Raw genomic sequence first — 20134 nt, forward strand, 5'->3', positions numbered from 1 at the left:
TATCCATCTTTAGGGTCCCTGATGGTTTTTCCATGAAGGTTTCCTTATGATAAATTCGTTCCTTTCCCCCATTTTTGTTTCTCTCCTTATAGACGGCACAAAAGTATTAATTATTTAAAAATTTAATAATCATTCATTTTTTAAAAATTGATGTGCACAAAATTATTAAGATTAAAATGAAATATGAAAAAAACAAAATAATTATGAATGGCCTGCGCAACTAAGTGAATGTTATCTTATTTGAATGGACCACATTGTATAGGGTATAGAGATGACAAAATAGTCTTAAATTAAGCCGGTCAATTGCCCTAGAACGTGTGGTGCAGAGATGCTGTGAAGGCTTGTGGCACCATGCTAATGATGTAATATGGCGGCTCAGGAACTGAAGCAGCTCGTTGGAGACAAGTGCAAAGTGCGACCAGCTCAGAGCGTAGCGAAAGGTCTCCCTCCACCCCCACCCCGGCTCCTTCAGGATGGGCGGTTGGGGCTGGTCCAAACGAGTTTCATTTGCTCCTCTGCCGCTTGCCCCCGCACCGGTGTATGGAGCCCTGGAGGTAGGAAGAGGGGAGAGGAAACACTCGTGAAGAACTGAACCCTCAGGACAGCACTTCGGCGGCAGCGCGGCCTCCATCAAAGTGCATTCAGGACCATTTGCTGGGGCAGGGTCCAGTTCCACTCTCTTGCATTATTGTACTCGCGTTCTTCAGGGTCCTCCGTGGCATCTGGGGGCGCTTTGGCTGTGGAGCCACCCCCTATCCCAGGATACTGGGCTTTTGTGGAATTCAAAAAGTCCCCTGCGTGGTAGAGAAAAATTGGATCTTCTCCCCAACAGGATAAAGGTAAATGCAAGAATGGGCAGTTAATGTCACGCTTCTGCTCCTACCCAAACTCCGTGGGATGGTACGAAATGTTCAATGGAGACATCGCCATCATCGTGGTAATAATAAACAGCTAGGATTTACATAGATCTTTACGGTCTGCAAAGCGTTTTACAAATGTTACCTTGATTAATCCTCACAACAACCCTTATAGGTGAAGACGCTGAGGATGAGAAATGTTAAATGACTTACCCAAGACCACACAGCGAGTGTCTGAAACACAATTCAAACTTAGGTCTTCCTGAGCACTGGGTCCGCTGCATTTTTTATCCTAGACATATTAACACTACCTGTGAAACCTTGAAAGTGTATATTTTAATTTGAAATCACACCTTTTTTAAAAATTCTCTGTTGCTTTGGAGGAAGGTACTAGAAGTAATGAAAATAATGTGAAAGACGGCAGCTCAGTGTAAGGAGCTACTGAGATGCAGGTTGGCTTGAGAAGGCTGGCCCTTGAGCCAAGCTGGCTCTGTGACCCTGGGCAAGTCACTTAAAACTCTCAGTGTGCAAACGTTACATTATGTAACATACGCAAAAATAGGCATTAATACAGAGGTAGAGGTAAAATAAACCACTTAAAACATTTTTTATATTTATTAATGGCACAAAATCCTTTTCATCTCATTAAAACATTAATTGTTAAATCTTTAAATGCTGATATTAGTAGCACACTGTCTATATGTGGTGTAGTAGATAGAACCCTGGGCCTAAATTCAGGAAAAATCTAAGTTAATATCCAGCCTCGGACACTTAATAACTGTCTGACCCTGGGCAAGTCCCTTAAGATCTCCCTGCCTCAATTTCCTCAGCTGTAAAGTGAGAATAATAATAGAATCTATATAGTACTAGATAATAGATAGTACCTATCTCCCAGGGTTATTGTGAGGATCAAATAAGAAAATGTTTGTAAAGCCCTTAGTACAGTCACTGGCACATAGTAGGTGTTTAAGAAATGTTTGTTTCCTTCATTCTATGTTCTGAGCAGTTAACTGCTTTTGATGCTTTTTATTTGCTCAATTCTATCCCTTCTGTTTGGTTAAGACTTCTTCCAGCAATATATAATTTTGAAACATACTTCCTTCCATTTTCCTTTTTTAAAAAAATATGATCTTTTGTATTTGTCGCATACTCATTTGAAGCTCGTCGTGATATAGTGTAACCTCTTGGTCTAAACCTAATTTCAGCCAAACTACATTGTCATTTTCCTAGAAGTTCCCATTGAATATGGAGCCCTGTGGACCAGTAGTGTGTATTCTTGAGTTTTTACTGAAAAATCGACTGTTATATCCCAATCTTGCTAATCGAGTCTGTCCTGCTAATCCAATTTTCTGGTTTTTATAGTATAACCCAATAGGTTAGATGATTGCTATTTTATAATATAGTTTATGGATGTAGTAATGCTATTGTTGCCTTCGTTCTTCCCCCCTTTATTTTCCTTAAGATTCCAGACTTTTTATTTATCCAAATACATTTTAATTTTTGTCTAATTCTGCAAAATAACTCTTAGATGGTTTGATTGGTACAGTTTAGCAGTCAAGTTGTTTAGATTGTATAGATATTTACATTATATCGATATGACCTAACCTACAAAACACTTCCCACAAGTGTACTATGGAGCCATAGAACAGAGAAGAAAGAGTTAGAATTGGGCAAGTAGAAGTTAACGACTCCATGAAACATCAAGAAGCAATAAAACAAAATCAAAATAATGAAAAATAGAAGAAAATGCAAAATGTCTCATTGGAAAAACAACTGACCTGAAAGGTAGACCGAGGAGAGATAATTTAAAATTTTTTGGACTACCTGAAAGCCATGATTTTTAGAAAGAGCCTAGATGTCATCTTTCAAGAAATTATCAGGGAAACTCCCCTTATATTTTAGATTCAGAGGGTAAAATAGTAATTGAAAGGATTCACTGACCACCTCCTGAAAGGGATCCCAAAATAAAAACTCCCAGGAATATTATAGCCAAATTCCAAAGCAACTTGCTCAAGGAGAAAATATTGCAAGCAGCCAGAAAGAAACAATTCAAATACCATGGAACCACAGTCAGGATAGCACAAGATATAGCAGCTTCTACACAAAAGGATTAGAGGGGTTGGAATACATGATATTCCAGAAGGCAAAGGAGCTAGGATTACAACCAAGAATCACCTACCCAGCAAAACTGAGTATAATCCTTCAGGGTGGGGGGGAATTGATTTTCAATGAAATAAAGGACTTTAAAGCATTCCTGATGAAAAGATCAGAATTGAATAAAAAAAATTCACTTTCAAATACAAGACTCAAGAGAAGCATAAAAAGGTAGACAAAAGAGAAATCATAAGGGACTTAATACAGTTATACTGTTGACATTCCCACATGGAAGATGATTTTTGTTACTCCTAAAAAGTTCTCATTATTAGGGCAATTAGGAGAAATATACATAGACAGAGGGCATGGGTGTGAATTGAATATGATGGGCTGATATCTAAAAAAATTAAAGAGGTGAGAAAGATGAATGCACTGGGAGAAAAGGAAAGGAAGAGATAAAATGGGGTAAATTATCTCGCATAAAGTAGGCACAAAAGAGCTTTTACACTGAAGAGGAAGATGGAGGGATTCTTGAACCTTACTTTCATCAGAATAACACACACACTCAACTTGGTATAGAAATCTGTTTTATCCTATTGGAAAGTAGGAGGGTAAAGGAATAAGAGAAGGGGACACAGCTGATAGAAGGAAGGGTGGATTGGAGGAGGCAATAGGCAGACACAAAACACTTTTGAGGTTGAACAGGGTGAAAGGAGAGAGCACAATAACAGGGGCAAAATAGAATGGAGGGCAATACAGTTAGTAATCATAACTGTGAAAAAAATTACAGCAATTTTCTCTGATAATGGCCTTATTCTGCAAATACATAGAGAACTGAGGCAAAAAAGAACCTTTCTTCAATTGACAAGTTGTCAAAGGGTATCAACAGGCAGTTTTCAGATGATGTAATCAAAGCTATCTATAGCCATATGAAAAAATGTTCTAAATCACTATTGATTAGAGAAATGCAAATTAAAAATAATTCTGAGGTACCACCTCACACCTATCAGATTGGCTAATATGACAGAAAAGGCAAATGACAAATGTTCAAAAGAATTTGGGAAAATAGGGACAGTAATGCAATGTTGGTGGAGTTGTGAACTGATTCAACACTCTGTCGAACAATTTGAAACTATGTCCAAAGGGCTACAAAACACATGCATGCTCTTTGCCCAAGCAATACCGCTACTAGGTCTGTATTCCAAGGAGAGAAAAAAAGAAAAAGGACTCTAAGTACAAAAATATAATTGTAGCTCTTTTCTGGCCACAAAGAATTGGAAATTGAGGGGATGCCCATCAGTTGGGGAATGGCTTAATAAGATGTGATATATAATTGTAATATAATAAAAAAAGACAAACAGGATGGTCTCTGGAAAAACTTGGAAATACTTACATGAACAAAATTTTATTTTTTTAATTTAATATTTTATTTTTCCCCAACTACATGTAAAAACAATTTTAACATTCCTTTTTTTCAAATTTTGAGTTCCAAATTCTCTCGCTTTCCCACTTCCCTACCCACCTCACTGAAAAGGCAAGCAATTTGATATAGGTTATACATGTGCAGTCATGCAAAACATATTTCCATGTAAGTCATATTGTTAAAGAAAACACAGACCCCCCCCTGCCCTCCCAAAAAAAACAAGAAAAATAAAGAAAGTAAAGAAAAAGTGTGCTTTGGTCTGCACTCAGACTCCATCAATTCTTTCTCTGGAGATGGATAACATTATTCATCTTAAGTCTTTGGGATTGTCTTAGATCGTTATATTGCTGAGAATATTGCTGTTACTGTGTACAATGTTCTCCTGGTTCTGCACATTTCACTTTGCATCAGTTCGTGTAAGTCTTTCCAGGTGTTTTGAAGCCATCCTGCTTATCATTTCTTATATCACAGTAGTATTCCTTCACAATCATATTCAACAATTAGTTCATCCATAGTCCAATTGTTGGACACCCCCTCAATTTCCAATTCTTTGCCACCACTAAAAGAGCTGCTATAAATACTTTTGTACATATAATTCCTTTTCCTTTTTATTTTTTTTATCTCTTTGGGATACAGACCTAGTAGTGGAACTGCTTGGTGGAAAGGGATGCATGGTTTTGTAGCCTTTTGGGCATAGGAACTCAAAATTTAAAAAAAAAATAACATAGATGTTAAAATTGTTTTACATGTAATTGGTGAAAAAATAAAATACTAAATAAAAAAAGAAACATAGAGTATATAAAAGTGTGATAAACCTTTAAAAAGGTAGGTAGGACTGTGAAGGACTTTAAATTTCATGTTGAAAAATTTGTATTTTTATCCTAGAGGCATTAGGGACCCATTGGAGATTCCTATCAGTGGAGTGACCTGGTCAGATTTGTATTTTGAAAGGTTATTTTGGCAAGTGTGATTAGAAGGTATTTTAATAGGAAGAATAGAGATAAGAAATCTAATTAGGAGGCTGGTGTTATGATAGTTTAGGCTAGATGTGATAAGAACCAAACTAGGGTGATGACTATATGAGTGGAAAGAAGGGGACAGTTGTAAATGATGTTCTCCAGATCAATAAAACTTGGCAAGTGATTGGAAATGGGGTGGTGATAAGAGAAAGTGAAATTTTGAGGATGACTGAGATTGGAATTTGTGTGACTGGAAGGATAGTGGTGCCTCAAAGGAATCAGGAAAGTTCAGAGGAGGGGAAGGCTTATGGAGGAAGATAATGAGTTTGTATATGTTAAATCTGAAATGCCTCTAGTTCATATAGTTGGAGATATTCACCAATGCTTTGGTGATTCAGGAATGTACCTCAACAGAGAGAGTTGAGCTGGATAGATCAGAGAATCATATACACTGGAGTGATAATTGAATCTGTGGAAATTAATGGGATCACCAATGGTGAGCATAGAAAGTCAGAAGAGCTAAGGGTCTAGGGCCGGAGGCTCTGGGTACACCCATAGCTAGGGAGCAGAATATAGATGAAGAAGAAGTAAAAGAAGAAAAGGAGAAAATGGTTAAACAGGTAGGAGGAGAACCAAGAGAAAAGTATTGTGAAAATGAAGAGAAGAAAGAGACTCCAAGAGGAGAGGATGATCAACAAACAAATCAAAAAGGATGAAGACTGAGAAAAGGCCATCAGATTTAGCAACCTTTCAGAAAGAGATTTTGAGTGGTAAGGTCTGAAGCTAGAGTAGCTAAATGACAGTATGAATTTAGGCCTGATTGAGTGGCCAAATCCAATAATGGTTCCATTTCAACTTGGAAGAACTACAGTGGAGTGTCCTAGGGTAAGTATTTGATCCTAGTCTATCAATTTGACTCTTTCCTATCAATGAATTGGATAAAAGCAGAGATGGCACTTATCCAATTTATAAATGATACAAAGCTAGGAATGAGAACACAATGGGTGTAGGATACCAAAAAGATCTTGACAGGATAGATCAGGGATTGGCAAATCTGTCCAGTCGCTTGTTTTTATACAGCCTGTGAGCTAAGCTCGGTTTTTACATTTTTAGATAAAGTTCATACACAAATAAGCAGCAGTCTGGATTTGTCCTGCAGGCTTTGCGTTGTTGACCCCTGTTTTAGATTATTGGCCAAATTCAAATAAGGTTAATGCAATAGGATAAATGTATAATCTTGCACTTGGGTTCAAAAACTAAATTTCTTAAGTATAAGATGGGAGCATCATGATTAGTTGTTTGTCTTTTAAAATAATCTGGGACTTTTAGAGGATTGGAGGTTTTGACTACAGGGTAGTCAGATAAAGCTGATGCGATCTTAGGCTGCATCAAGAGGTATAGCTTCCAGGAATAGTGAGGGTACAATTCCTCCGTACTCTGCCCTGGCTGCATTTGAAATACATTCAGCTACAATTTAGGAAGGATATTGGTAAGCTGGAGAATGCCAAGATAAGGACAAGCAGCATGGTGAATATTTTCAAGAGCATGCGTTATGCGGGTTAGTTGAAGGAACTAGGATGCTTAGCTTGGAGAAAAGAAATCTCAAGTGGAACTAGAAAGCTATATCAAGTACTGAAAAATCTTTCGAGAAGAAAAGTGATTAAAATTGTTTTGCTTGGCTCCAGAGTAGAAGTAGGAACAAAGAAAGTTGGCAAAGAGGAAAAGTTAGGATCCCAGGAAAAAATTTCATAGCAATTAAAGTAATCCAAAAGTGAAATGGGCTGCTTTGGAAGGGAGTGAGTTTTCACTACCTGTATCTTCAAGCAAAGGGCATTTCAGAACTAGCCCTGTGTGTTTATGTTAAGGATTCTTTTGGGGGAATTGGAGTAAAAGACCTGTGGGATCACTACCAACGCTAAGATTCTGTGAATGGAAGGAAAAGAAATGGTGGCAATGAGTGAAGATGACTTTTTCTTATGGCTTGGCTGGGGAAAAAATGAGAAATAGAGCCTGAAGAAATTATATAGTTAAGCAAAAGTTTTTTTTTAAATGGGAAAGACCTGGTCCTACAACAAATAGTACCAAACTGATTGCAGCTGAGTGGCATTGTCCTAGGCTGTTCCACTGCCTGTGGAGGTGGAGTTACTGAGATTGTTTGAAGAGGAAAGAATACTACATTTAGGACTTTTGGAATTCCCTGTGCATATACCCCTTCAGCATGTGTCTGTGCTCCATACCTTGACAAGTATAGAAGTTGGCACTTGACACTATCTCCATGTGGAAAGGTGTTATTATTCAAGTAAGAACTAAGGCTGTAATCAGAAAGGTGTCAGACATAGATCCAGTTGCATTTCTGTTATGAGGCTGATTTTGATACTAGATGTTTTCTGAGAGCTAAAATATAACACATTGTCATTTACTATGTTGCATTATTTGTGCTTGCTCAACTAATCATTGGCATGGCATTAAGAACTTTTCATTTTCTCTTTGTCTTCCCAGCACCAAGCGCAGTACCTAGCACATAATAGGTATTTAATAAAAGCTTGATTGATTGCTCATGACAGTGAAATTCACAAACTGGCTTAAAATGATAAGGTTGTTAGAGTCATAATTTTGAGGGGGACAATAAGATCAGTATTTTTTATTTTCATGTTTTTTAGGATAGATTGGCTCCTTGACAATTTGAAAAGTTTGCTTAAAAGGAAAGTCTGAAGACCGAATCACCATTATTCATTTTCCACTAAGTGAAAACCATTTTTAGATGATTCAAAGAGTGTTCTCAAAAATAACAATGTGGTTTCTATCTAGCTGTAGAACAATTTCTTCTTTGGGTCCTGGAGACGCAAAATCTTTCTCATGTGGGATGATGAAAGGACAATATGTTATATTGCCATTCCTGGATTTAACAAAGTTCTAAATTTGTGTGAGGTACAAGTGTTTGGCCAGAGGCTTAGGTCACCTAATGCTTCCATTCCACCCACTGAATCTAGTTCTGAAGGAACATCCATTGCTAAGTTTATTTTCTAACCTCAGATGAATTAATTCAACTTCTAGGAAAATTTTTCTCCATTGTATACATAGTTTAAAATAAAATTATTTGTTAAAACCAGTATTAAAAATAGGATGTTAACCAAATTTGTTTTTTCTTCTTTCCAAACTGTGCAAATAGAATCAGCCAGACATGATTTTTGGTAGAAATTTGTAATTCCAGTTTCATATTTATACTTTTTTCTGTATTGGTAATAATATTTATACTTCATTGTCCACATATAGGAATAGACAGGATAATGATTAGGGAAAAGCAGAGATGATCAACTCAAATTATTTTTTGTTTCCTCTGACAAGGAAAATTATATTGTTATTGGAAAAGCTAAAGTAAACATGAATAATGAGTAATTGATACACAAAATAAGTGGGACTATAGTAATAGAACATGTAGCTACCCTTGATTAGGTCAGTCAATAACATCAGATAACCTATGTCCTAGAGTACTGAAAGATATTATTTCTGCGCCATAATCTGTGATCCTTGAAAGATTGTGGAGAACAGAAAACATATTACAGCAATAGGGAAAGGCAACTACTCTTTCAAAAAGAGAGATAAGAATAGAGCCTTTACATTATAACCTAGTGAACTTGACTTCAAATCCTGGCAAAATTCTGTAATGTATTATTTAAAAATGATTAGTGAATATCTGGACAAAAGAAGCTATGATTACAGAGTCTGAATAGCTTCTTGTAGAATGTATCATGCCAGACTAACCTTGTTTCCTTTTTTAACAGAGTTACTAGAATAGTTGATCAAAGGGAATGTTGACTATATGTATATATATATATATATATATATATATATATATATATATATATATATATATATATATATACACACACACACACATAACATTTACCTAGATATCAGGAAGTATTTGAAAAAGTCTTCCATGATATTCTTATGAAAAGGATAAAACAATATGTTAAGGATAATTAGAAACTCATTGAATGGCTAGAAAAACTAGTAATCGTTGGTCAACTCAGAGGAAGTAAAGATGTGCCCTAGACCCTGAACTGTCTCATATTTTTTTATCTGTGACTTGAATAAAGACATAGATGGCAAGCTCATCATATCTGAACATCACTCAAACCTAGGAGATGTATTTGATCCCCTAGTTGACAAGCCACGATCCCAAAAGATCTTAACAAGCTAGAATGTTTGTCCAGATCTAGTAAGATGAATTAAAAAAAAAAACTAGTGGGGCAGCTAGGTGGTGCAGTGAGTAGAGCACTGGCCCTGGAGTCAGGAGGACCTGAGTTCAAATCTGGCCTCAGACACTGGACACATTTACAAGTTGTGTGACCTTGGGCAAGTCAGTTAACCCCAATTGCCCTGCCTTCCCCCCTGCAAAAAAAAAAGAAAATACAAAAAAAACTAGTAAGGATAAGTCTAAAGCTTTAAACTTGGGTTTAAAAAAAATGACAGTATTATGAGAACAAAATGAGGGGAGGCATAGCTGGAGACGTCAGTATATCTGAAAAACATCTGGGGGCCTTTGAAGACTTCAAGCTCAAAATTATTCAAAAGCCATAAAGGCTAATGCGATCTTGGGCTGCATTTAGAAAGACATTCTACACAGAATGAGGGAGATGATAGTTCTTCTGCTCTCTGCCCTGATTAGATCATAACTGAAGAATGATGTCAATTCTGGACAATACATTCAACACATTGTAAGAACAACATTGATGAGCTAGAAATATAAAGAAGAGAGCAATCTATATTATTGAGGGAACTGATGCCCAGTTGTAGCAACAATCAGCTAGCAGCTACTGTGGCTGGGTAAGACCAACAACAACCAGCACACAGAAGGCTGCTAACACAGGTTCTTTGATCTGCTTTACTAAGAAAAGCAACATTAAGGTGCTAACAATCTTACTTTAATCCAACATATGCATATAAACTCACTTAGTTCAGGAGGAAAAGCCAGCAACCTGAACTTCAGAGTACATACAAACAAATTGCAAACATACACAATATAAACAGACCAAATCACAATTCATAGTTACCAGGAAAGCGTCAACATCTGGGTTTACAAGCCAGGGAGCTCTTAACAACGGCTTGCCCAGAGTCACACGCAACTCTTCTAGTGACTGAGAGCCCCAAAAGTCAAAGGCCAACCTTGGATTTTATATACCCATGTCAGGGCCCAAAGGATTCAAACCTAATCAGCAAAAGGGAGTGAGCCTGGGGTTTAGTACCCAGTTAGCAAAAGGGTGTGGGCCTAGGGCTTTGCACCTAGTAAGGCTTAATCAAAGGAATTTGATTCTTTAGCATTTCTAAAAGAGAAAACAGTAAAAAGAAAAAAAAGTCCCCCCCTTAATTGCCAATACACCAGTATAAGTAGGGAGATAATAAGAGACCACCTAGGTGTAGTTGGTTGGTTCCAGAGACCAACCTCATTCCATAGGAGGATTATTTTAATCAGTTGGGAACGTTTAACCTAAAAATACAAATACAAATATTTGTCTCTGGACGAGATAGCTGTTTTCAAATATTTCAAGGGCTATGATGTAAAAGATACATTAAATCTGTCCTACTTGACTCCAGGAGGCATAACTTAGAGCAATGGATAGAAGTTGTAAGGAAGCAAATTTAGCTTCACAAGGGAAAACTTCCTAACAATTGGAGCTATCCACAATTAGACTGAGCTACCTCAGAAAATAATGGGGTCCCCCTTGCTAGCAGTCTTCAAGCCAGAGCCTGAGCTCTACATCATGGGTATGTCGTAGGCAGTCTTCTTGTTCAGATGAAAGTTGGCCTCACTGGCCTCTGAGTAGCCTCTCAGTTCCAAAATTCTGTGATTCTATGATATGGTCAAAGATTTATATTTTCAAGATTACTGAGCAGGGTAGGCTTGTAATTCATGGGCTTTTTCTTGCACTTACACTGAGATAGAAGCAGGGATATTATTAACATTATACCCTCTAGACCAGAATAAAAACAATCAAAAAAAATTGTGAGAGTATTAATACTTTATATTTTATAGAGCAGCATAATCACCAAAGTTCTTTCACCTCATTAGTGTGATTCAGTATATCCACATTACTGAGGCATGGGTATCACTCAAACCATCTCATGCAGTTTTAAACATCTAGTTTTAAAATATCCAAAAGTTAGTTCATATTATAAGACTAGAGTTAAGAAGAGACTAGCACTAGATATATGAATCTCTTTGAAGATTTGCACACTCAAGTCCTTTATACAGCTATTCCAGATTCACACAGAAAATCAGCAGCAGAATAAAGGCTACAAATTGGCATTCCCATCTCCTAGTTTGCTGTTATTCAGATCTGCATCAATCTATCTTCTGGTTAAATTAAACAATCACCTCTCTCTCTGTCTCTCTGTCTCTGTCTCTCACTTTCTTCATATATATACATATATGTGTTTGTATATGTGTGTATATGTTTACATATATTCAAACCATCTACATATTTGATGGAAACTCCTTATATGTGTGTTCATGTATGTATATATGAACATAATCATATATGCATATAAGGAATCTTGATTAAATATGTAGATTAATTGAATGTTCACTAGACATTTACAAACGTAGATAGAGATGAAGTAAGGTCACAGGTTAGACTTATAGGTGTCCTATTGTTTAACTGTGAGTAAAAAAAGTAGAAATTGAAAATGTCAGAATTGAATCCAACATGAAACAACTAATTTTTAAGTGTTACCGGAAAACAAACATTGAAGAAACGAATTCATAGATAAGCTGTCATCACATGTAATCATTAATGATTTTGTGGTAACATAGGTTTGAGGTAGATGGCACAATGTAATCAAACCAGCAAGGAGCAAGCTCCATAAAAACATGCTATGTGCAGGTCACTGGGATAGGAGAAAAAAAATCAGAAATGAAACAGCCCCATCCCTCAGGGAGTTTGCATTCTATCTGATTAAATAACACACACACACACACACACACACACACACACACACACACACACACACACACATATACACACATATATGAAATAAATGCTAAAGAAATATAAAATAATTTGAGGGGCATTAGCAACTTGAAGGATTAGGAAAGATTTCATGTGAAAGGTGGCATGGAAGCTATTCTTGGAAGGAAACTAGAGATTCTAAGAGAGACTGAACAACAACAAAAGTCCATGTCCCTCTTGTGCACTTTAGGGCATTTGTTGTAAATTAAAAAAGCTATTAATATAATTAGGATAATGACAATTGCTACAAGCCCTCAGTGAGGAAAATTCCTAACTTTTAATAGAGGTTTAGCTCTTTACCTTAATTTACATTTAACTCCTGGCATCTTTGTGGTTGAGGCTGGACTCAGGCCATAGGCTGGAAACATTCGGATAATATCACAGTGTCTGTGGATAGACAGGCACCCAAAGAAAAAGTTGGAGAAAAGAAGTAAGCCTTTTTCTTAAAACTTGTTGAGTAGGTGGGTACAATTGGTGGTATTAGCTCCAGTCTTCTGGTCTGAGATGCTTGTAGGGTGGATGGACCTCCTCGATATAGCCTTTCTCTGACACAGTTTAGTCCTACCTTCTCCTTTTCCTTTTGCTTGTTGCCCCATGGCCTCTGGTTCTTTCTATCTTAATTAATACTGTGTATGACCCTAGATGTCTGTTTTGTCCTTGGAATTTCCATGGGGAAATCTTATCTAAGCTCTGTATATCCCCCAGCATAGTGATCTGTACCAGGTAGGTTTTGAACAGATGTTTGTTGAAATAAATTTGTTTAATCAGACTGAACATTTAATTCCCTAAGGTACATATTGTAGTATTTAAACTTTGTGATTTTCATAGAATCGCAAAATTTTAGAGGTGGAAGGGACTCTCAGAGTCGTGTAGTTCAAAGTCCTAATGTAGGTATAACTTTTAAAATATCTTTGAAAAAAGATCATCCAAATCTCCATTTTAATATTTCCAATGATTCGTTTGTTGTTTTTGTTGTTCAGTCATTTCAGTCATATCCAACTCTTCAGGACCCCATTTGAGGTTTTCTTGGCAAAGATACTGGAGTGGTTTGCCATTTCCTTTTCCAGTTAGTTTTACAGATGAGGAAATTGAGGCAAACAGGATCACATTACTTGCCCAAGGTTACACAGCTATTAAATGTCTAAGGCTGGATTTGAACTCAAGAAGAGTCTTCCTGACTCCAGGGCTGGCACTCTATCCACTGCAACACCTAGTTGCCCTATTTCTATCCATTTAACATATTGATACTCTGCCAATAATTCCTTTATCTCCTAGATTTAATGCATACTTAAAATTTTTTAGTCAAGCAACCTCTCTAGATGATTTTTTTTCATTTTCCCTGTGCTATAGTGATTTAATTTAGCAATTTAATGCTATTAGTAATTTAGTAAAAGAACTGGTATACGTGGTTGTTGACCCACCATTAGTGATCTTTGAAGGATCCTGGAAACAAAGGGACATACCACAAAATTGTTAGTGCCTTCCTGAATTATTTGATTGCTTTCATATATTTTGTATTTTCTCATCTGTGTGCATGCTTCCTCCAAATAAAATGTGAAATCCTTGACAACAGGGATTATTTCATCTTTTTTCACATGCTCAATGCCCCATGTGGTGTCTTGTATATGATAGGCACTTAATAAATGCTTGTTGAGAAAATGAATGAGCTAAGATTTTAATTGTGAAAGGAGAATGAGATTTGAAAATACAAATGAATTCCTTTTCATTTTCATAATATATGAGTCTTATCTTTGCTTACTAATTAGGGAGAGGTATTAAACTTGTAACTGCATCGGTCTAAAGAACTCACAAGTGAATAAACTCCCTCCTCCAATTCAGGTCACCACCTTCTCTGAAACCTGTAGTCTTAGAGAGTTGCTGGCACACTGAGAGGTTGTTATTTGAGCTCAGGTCTTTCTGACTCCCAGGCTGACTTTCCAACCACTGTGCCACACAGCCATCAAAAATAGCTCAAATATATGAACAAAAACCCCTCAGTCAACTCTCTGTACTTATTAAAAATGGATGTTTCATTAAAATATGGATGATTTTGATGATTATTTCTATTTTCCCACATCATTGTGTGTATTTAAGCACAACTTGTAACTACAGAATGTCCTCCCACATCAATGAAGGAAGTGAAATATGCATGCTGATTCATTTGGTTGGCAGCTTTGCACTGTTCTCTGTTTGTTCCATCTTTAATACAGAGCTTCAGTAGAGCTAGAAGACATAATTTAAACTATTGAAGAATTGACCATCTAATCAGAGAGAAAGGTTAAAAATAAATTAAATGCCCAGGCTCTCAAACAAAGGAAATATGAAGTATGTTTATTGTGAAATTGTAGCCAACAGAGATATGATCTTTTCAGATCAGGAATAAACTGGCTTGGGGACAGTGCAGAGGCTTAAAGGGTAATTTGAAGAAAAGAAGAAAGATGCGATGTTCTAAAAGGAATGAAGGCATTCAAATGGAGAGAGGTCTTGTTTGAAAAAACTCTCGGATATTCTTTGTTATATTAGAAGGCTCACTGGGAAATGGGAGAGGAAGGATACAGGGAGAATGTAGGCAACATAAAAACAAAGTATATTAATAAAAATTATGTTTAAAAAAACTAAAAGCTCAGGGACAGGAGGAAGTGAAGCTGGTATGGGGAGGAGTAGCTATGACATGCTGTAGTGGAAGATATTAACTGGTATGTGTGATGATTTGGCTTCAGAATAGTTATAGGGTTTGAACCGCTTACCTGAGTGCCCAAGATAAAAAATTTAAAATACAAGAGAAGGTTCAAGGAGAGTAAGGCCTGAAAAAAGGCCATTGGATTTCATAATTAAGTGGTTCTTTGTGGCCTCAGAGAAAAGTTTCACAGGGATGAGGAGTATGTTGGTGGGAAAAAAGAAGAAGCAAATATAAACATTTTCTAGAAATCTAGCAGGGAAAACAAGGACACTGGGGCAATGATTTGAGAGAATGACAGTGTCAAGGGAAAACTTACTAGACGAAGACAGCCCTGAGCATGTTTGTTGGCAAAAAGGAAGAAACTGTAGGAGGGAGAGAATGGAGACAATAGCAAAGGAATGTTTGATGAAGCAATATTCCAGTGGAGACCAAAGTGGATGGATTAAAACCACAAGTGAAAAACTTATCCATGGCAATAAGGTGGACCACCAGGAGCTACAATTAGGATAGGATAATACATTGTTTGTACTACAGGGCCAAATTTACGGTGGGAAACTTTCTGCCATGAAAGTCCATAGACAAGCATCACCATGATTTGTATTCCTTTGCCTGATGTAACCAACTCATGAGTTTTTAGGGCAATTGGCCCTTTTGTATTTTTTAATATTAACTCAGAGGCATAGCTTTAAAATGAAAGTCTTCATTTTTTTTACTTATTTATTCAGGATACCTTATTTGTTTCCTCTCTTTAAAGAAAGTTTTATTCCACCTATTTTTATTAAATTTCACTGTCATCTCTAATAACTCCCTTGGCCTTTACCCAAGGGAAAGCCTTCCCTTATAACCAATATGTTCAGTAAAATAAGTCATGTATTGGCCATGTCTGAAAATGTATGCTTCATTCTACATCTATATTCTACTTCCTTTCTACTGGGAAGAAAGAGGCATATTTGACTATCACTCCTCTGAAGTCATGGCTGGACATGGCATCTATCAGAGTTCTGATGTCATTCAGCGTTGCTTTCTTTTACATTTTTGTGGGCATCATGTAAATTGTTTTCCTGGCTCTACTTATTTTTCTTGGCATCAATCACTCAGTCAACAAGCAGTCATTAAGTGCTTTGGTTCATACAAGCCCCCAATTTCTCTGCATTCTTCACATCTGTGATTTCTTATGATTTAATACTGAGTTATTCCCCAGTGGATGGGCACCATATTCTTTCCAGCTCTTTGCTACTACAAAAATTTCTGCTATAAATTTTTTATATGTGTGAATCTTTTCCCTCTGTCTTTGCTATCCTTGGGGTATATGCCTAGTAGAATGATTATTATTACTCGGTATGTATAATTTAGTGATATTTTTATACCTTAAGATTCTTTAAGCAGCCTAAGCAGTCTTCCAAAGAATAACAATATGATTTATGTCTAGATGTGCTATGATTCCTACCTTGGCTCTGGGGAAAAAACTATTTTTCCAATGTAAGGGAATGAAAGGACAATTTGTGACCCTCACCGTTCCGGGATCAAGAAAGATTTTAACAATGTGTAAGGTGCAAGTATTTGCTAAAATGTCAGATGCTGAGCTCAGAAACCAATCAAATATGACTGAAAATACTACCCAGCACCAGCCTACTGGTAGGTATATTGTTCTATACAGGTGAATAAAATGCCTTTTGAGAAATAGTTCTCCCATCTAATACAAAATTTAGAAAAAAAGCTGTTTATAAAAATTGCAAAGTAAACTCAATGTACCCTAAAGCTGGTTTTTCTCTATCCCAAACCGAACAAAGTAGAATTAGATAAAGTCACTGCAAGACACATATAATGTAAGAACTAGTTTCCAGACTGTATCCTTGGCAGTACTTACCACAGAATTGTATTTGATTGCATGGACTGAGAGGTTTTGCATGTGTTTTCAGAATGTGTTATATGAGCAATTCTCATGTTTCAGGCATCCCACTTGTCTCATAATTGATTCTATTGGGTTCCACAACATAAAGTGAGGGTGTGAATAACAATATGAAGGTACTCCCCCATGAAAAACACAAACAGGTTGAGCTGTTTGTTTTTGTCAAGTATCTGGTGATCTTAAAGGAAAACCATACTAAAATACCAGATAATTACCTCCCTTATTTGATTTATTTTATTTTAGGAAACTAGACAAAGCATAAATCATAATTTGTAAGACTGATTACTACAAATTTTATTAAATTTATAGGTCAGTAAATACATTGTGATCATATTTACTATCTTCCTTCTGATATGTATGTATGTATGTGATGTGGGAGTACCGGTTTTTTCATTTCCTGCTATTCAGTTGAGTAGTAGGTAGCAAAGAATAACCAGGAAGAACCTGCATTTTTCCTTTCTATCTGGTTGTCTTAGGTTCTGTTCATAAGATCAGTTAGCTACATATATTTGTTGAGTTGTCCAGCAATTTTAATTCATTCATCAATTCAGTGAAAGAATTAATCAAACCAAGGGAATATTATGCTCATTGCTTCTGAAAATACATATCCATAAGAATAAATTTGTAGGGGGGGCAGAGCCAAGATGGTGGCTGGAAAGCAGGGACTTGCATGAGCTCCCCACCAGGTCCCTGCAAAAACCTATAAAAATGGCTCTGAACAAATTCTAGAGCTACAGAACCCATGGAATAGCAGAGGGAAGCAGGGCTCCAGCCCAGGACAGCCTGGATGGTTGCTGGGTAAGGTCTATCAAACGGAGCTGGGAGCAGAGCAGAGCCCAGCGTGAGCGGTGGCAGAACCAACCAGACAGGGAGCCGGGCGGAACAGGCCCTCGTGCCCTGAATCAGTGATCTGTAGCAGTTACCAGACTTCTCAACCCACAAACACCAAAGACAACAGACAAGGTTAGTGGGAAAAGCTGCGGGGACAGAGTGAAAGGAGTTTGTGGTTTGGCCACCACCCCGGGGGGGCAGCGGAGGTGGTGCAGTTCTGAGGAAAGAACAACAGCTGCAGTTGCTTCTTGCCCCAAGCCCACCTGGTGGGAGGAATTGAGTGGCAGATCAGAGTGGGAGTGCAGAGCCTGCTTAAGATGGGAGGTTAGCAGTTCTTGGGGGAGGAGGAGTGCCGATGTGGCAGAGCTTGCTGTGTAGAAATAGCTCTGAAAACAACAGCACAGCCCCTCAAGCTTGGGACAAAGTACTCTACTCTACAAGCACTCATACTCTGACAAAAAACTCAAGGGTCAAGTAGTTGGCTGGGAACATGGCCAGACAGTGAAAACGCACCCAGATTCAGACTCAGACTTTGGAATCTTTCTTTGGTGACAAAGAATACCAAAACATACAGCCAGAAGAAGTCAACAAAGTCAAAAAGCCTACATCAAAAGCCTCCAAGAAAAACATGAACTGGTCCCAGGCCATGGAAGAGCTCAAAAAGGATTTGGAAAAGCAAGTAAGAGAAGTAGAGGAAAAATTGGGAAGAGAAATGAGAGTGATGCAAGAAAACCATGAAAAACAAGTCAATGACTTGCTAAAGGAGACCCAAAAAAAATACTGAAGAAAATAACACCTTAAAAAATAGACTAACTCAAATGGCAAAAGAGCTCCAAAAAGCCAATGAGGAGATGAATGCCTTGAAAGGCAGAATTAGCCAAATGGAAAAGGAGGTCCAAAAGTCCACTGAAGAAAACACTATCTTAAAAATTAGATTTGAGCAAGTGGAAGCTGGTGACTTTATGAGAAATCAAGATATTATAAAAAGGAATGAAAAAATGGAAGACAATGTGAAATACCTCATTGGAAAAACCACTGACCTTGAAAATAGGTCCAGGAGAGATAATTTAAAAATTATTGGACTACCTGAAAGCCATGATCAGAAAAAGAGCCTAGATATCATCTTTCAAGAAATTATCAAGGAGAACTGCCCTTATATTCTAGAGTCAGAGGGTAAAATAGAAATTGAAAGAATCCACAGATCGCCTCCTGAAAAAGGTACCAAAATGAAAACTCCTAGGAATATTGTTGCCAAATTCCAGAGCTCTCAGATCAAGGAGAAAATAGTGCAAGCAGCCAGAAAGACACAATTTGAGTATTGTGGAAACACAATCAGAATAACCCAAGATCTAGCAGCTTCTACATTAAGGGATCGAAGGACTTGGAATATGATATTCCAGAGGTCAATGGAGCTAGGATTAAAAGCAAGAATCACCTACCCAGCAAAACTGAGCATCATGCTCCCAGGCAAAATATGGATTTTCAATAAAATAGAGGACTTTCAAGCTTCCTCAGTAAAAAGACCAGATCTGAATAAAAAATTAGACTTTCAAACACAAGAATCAAGAGAAGCATGAAAAGGTAATCAAGAAAGAGAAATCATAAGGGACTTACTAAAGTTGAATTGTTTTGTTTGCGTTCCTACATGGAAAGATGATGTGTGTAATTCATGAGACCTCAGTATTAGGGTAGCTGAAGGGAATATACGTGTGTGTGTGTGTATAGAGAGGGGGGCACAGGGTGAGTTGAATATGAAGGGATGATATCTAAAAATATTAAATTAAATTAAGGGATGAGAGAGGAATATATTGAGAGAGGGAGGAAGGGAGAGATAGAATGGGGTAAATTATCTCACATGAAAGTGGCAAGAAAAAGCAGTTCTGTAGGAAGGGAAGAGGGGGCAGGTGAGGGGGAATGAGTGAATCTTGCTCTCATCGGATTTGACCTGAGGAGGGAATAACATACACACTCAATTGGGTATCTTACCCCACAGGAAAGAAGGAAGAAGGATAAAAAAGGGGGGATGATAGAAGGGAGGGCAGATAGGGGGAGGAGGTAATAAAAAGCAAACACTTTTGAAAAGGGACAGGGTCAAGGGAGAAAATTGGATAAAGGGGGTTCATATAGGAAGGAGCAAAATATAGTCTTTCACAACATGAGTATTGTGGAAGGGTTTTACATAATGATACACATGTGGCCTATGTTGAATTGCTTGCCTTCTTAGGAAGGGTGGGTGGGGAAGGAAGAGGTGAGAGAATTTGGAACTCAAAGTTTTAAAAGCAGATGTTCAAAAAAAATTTTTTTACATGCAACTAGGAAATAAGATATACAGGCAGTGGGGCTTAAAAATCTATCTTGCCCTACAAGA

General features: G+C 37.3%; 1 pseudogene; it reads left to right on the forward strand.

The window, feature by feature from the left end:
- Positions 1-367: 367 nt before the first annotated feature.
- LOC118851143 overlaps positions 368-20134 on the forward strand; it is a 31205-nt pseudogene continuing 11438 nt past the window's right edge.

This window comes from Trichosurus vulpecula, chromosome 5 (assembly GCF_011100635.1).
Source record: "Trichosurus vulpecula isolate mTriVul1 chromosome 5, mTriVul1.pri, whole genome shotgun sequence".
NCBI classification, from domain to species: domain Eukaryota; kingdom Metazoa; phylum Chordata; class Mammalia; order Diprotodontia; family Phalangeridae; genus Trichosurus; species Trichosurus vulpecula.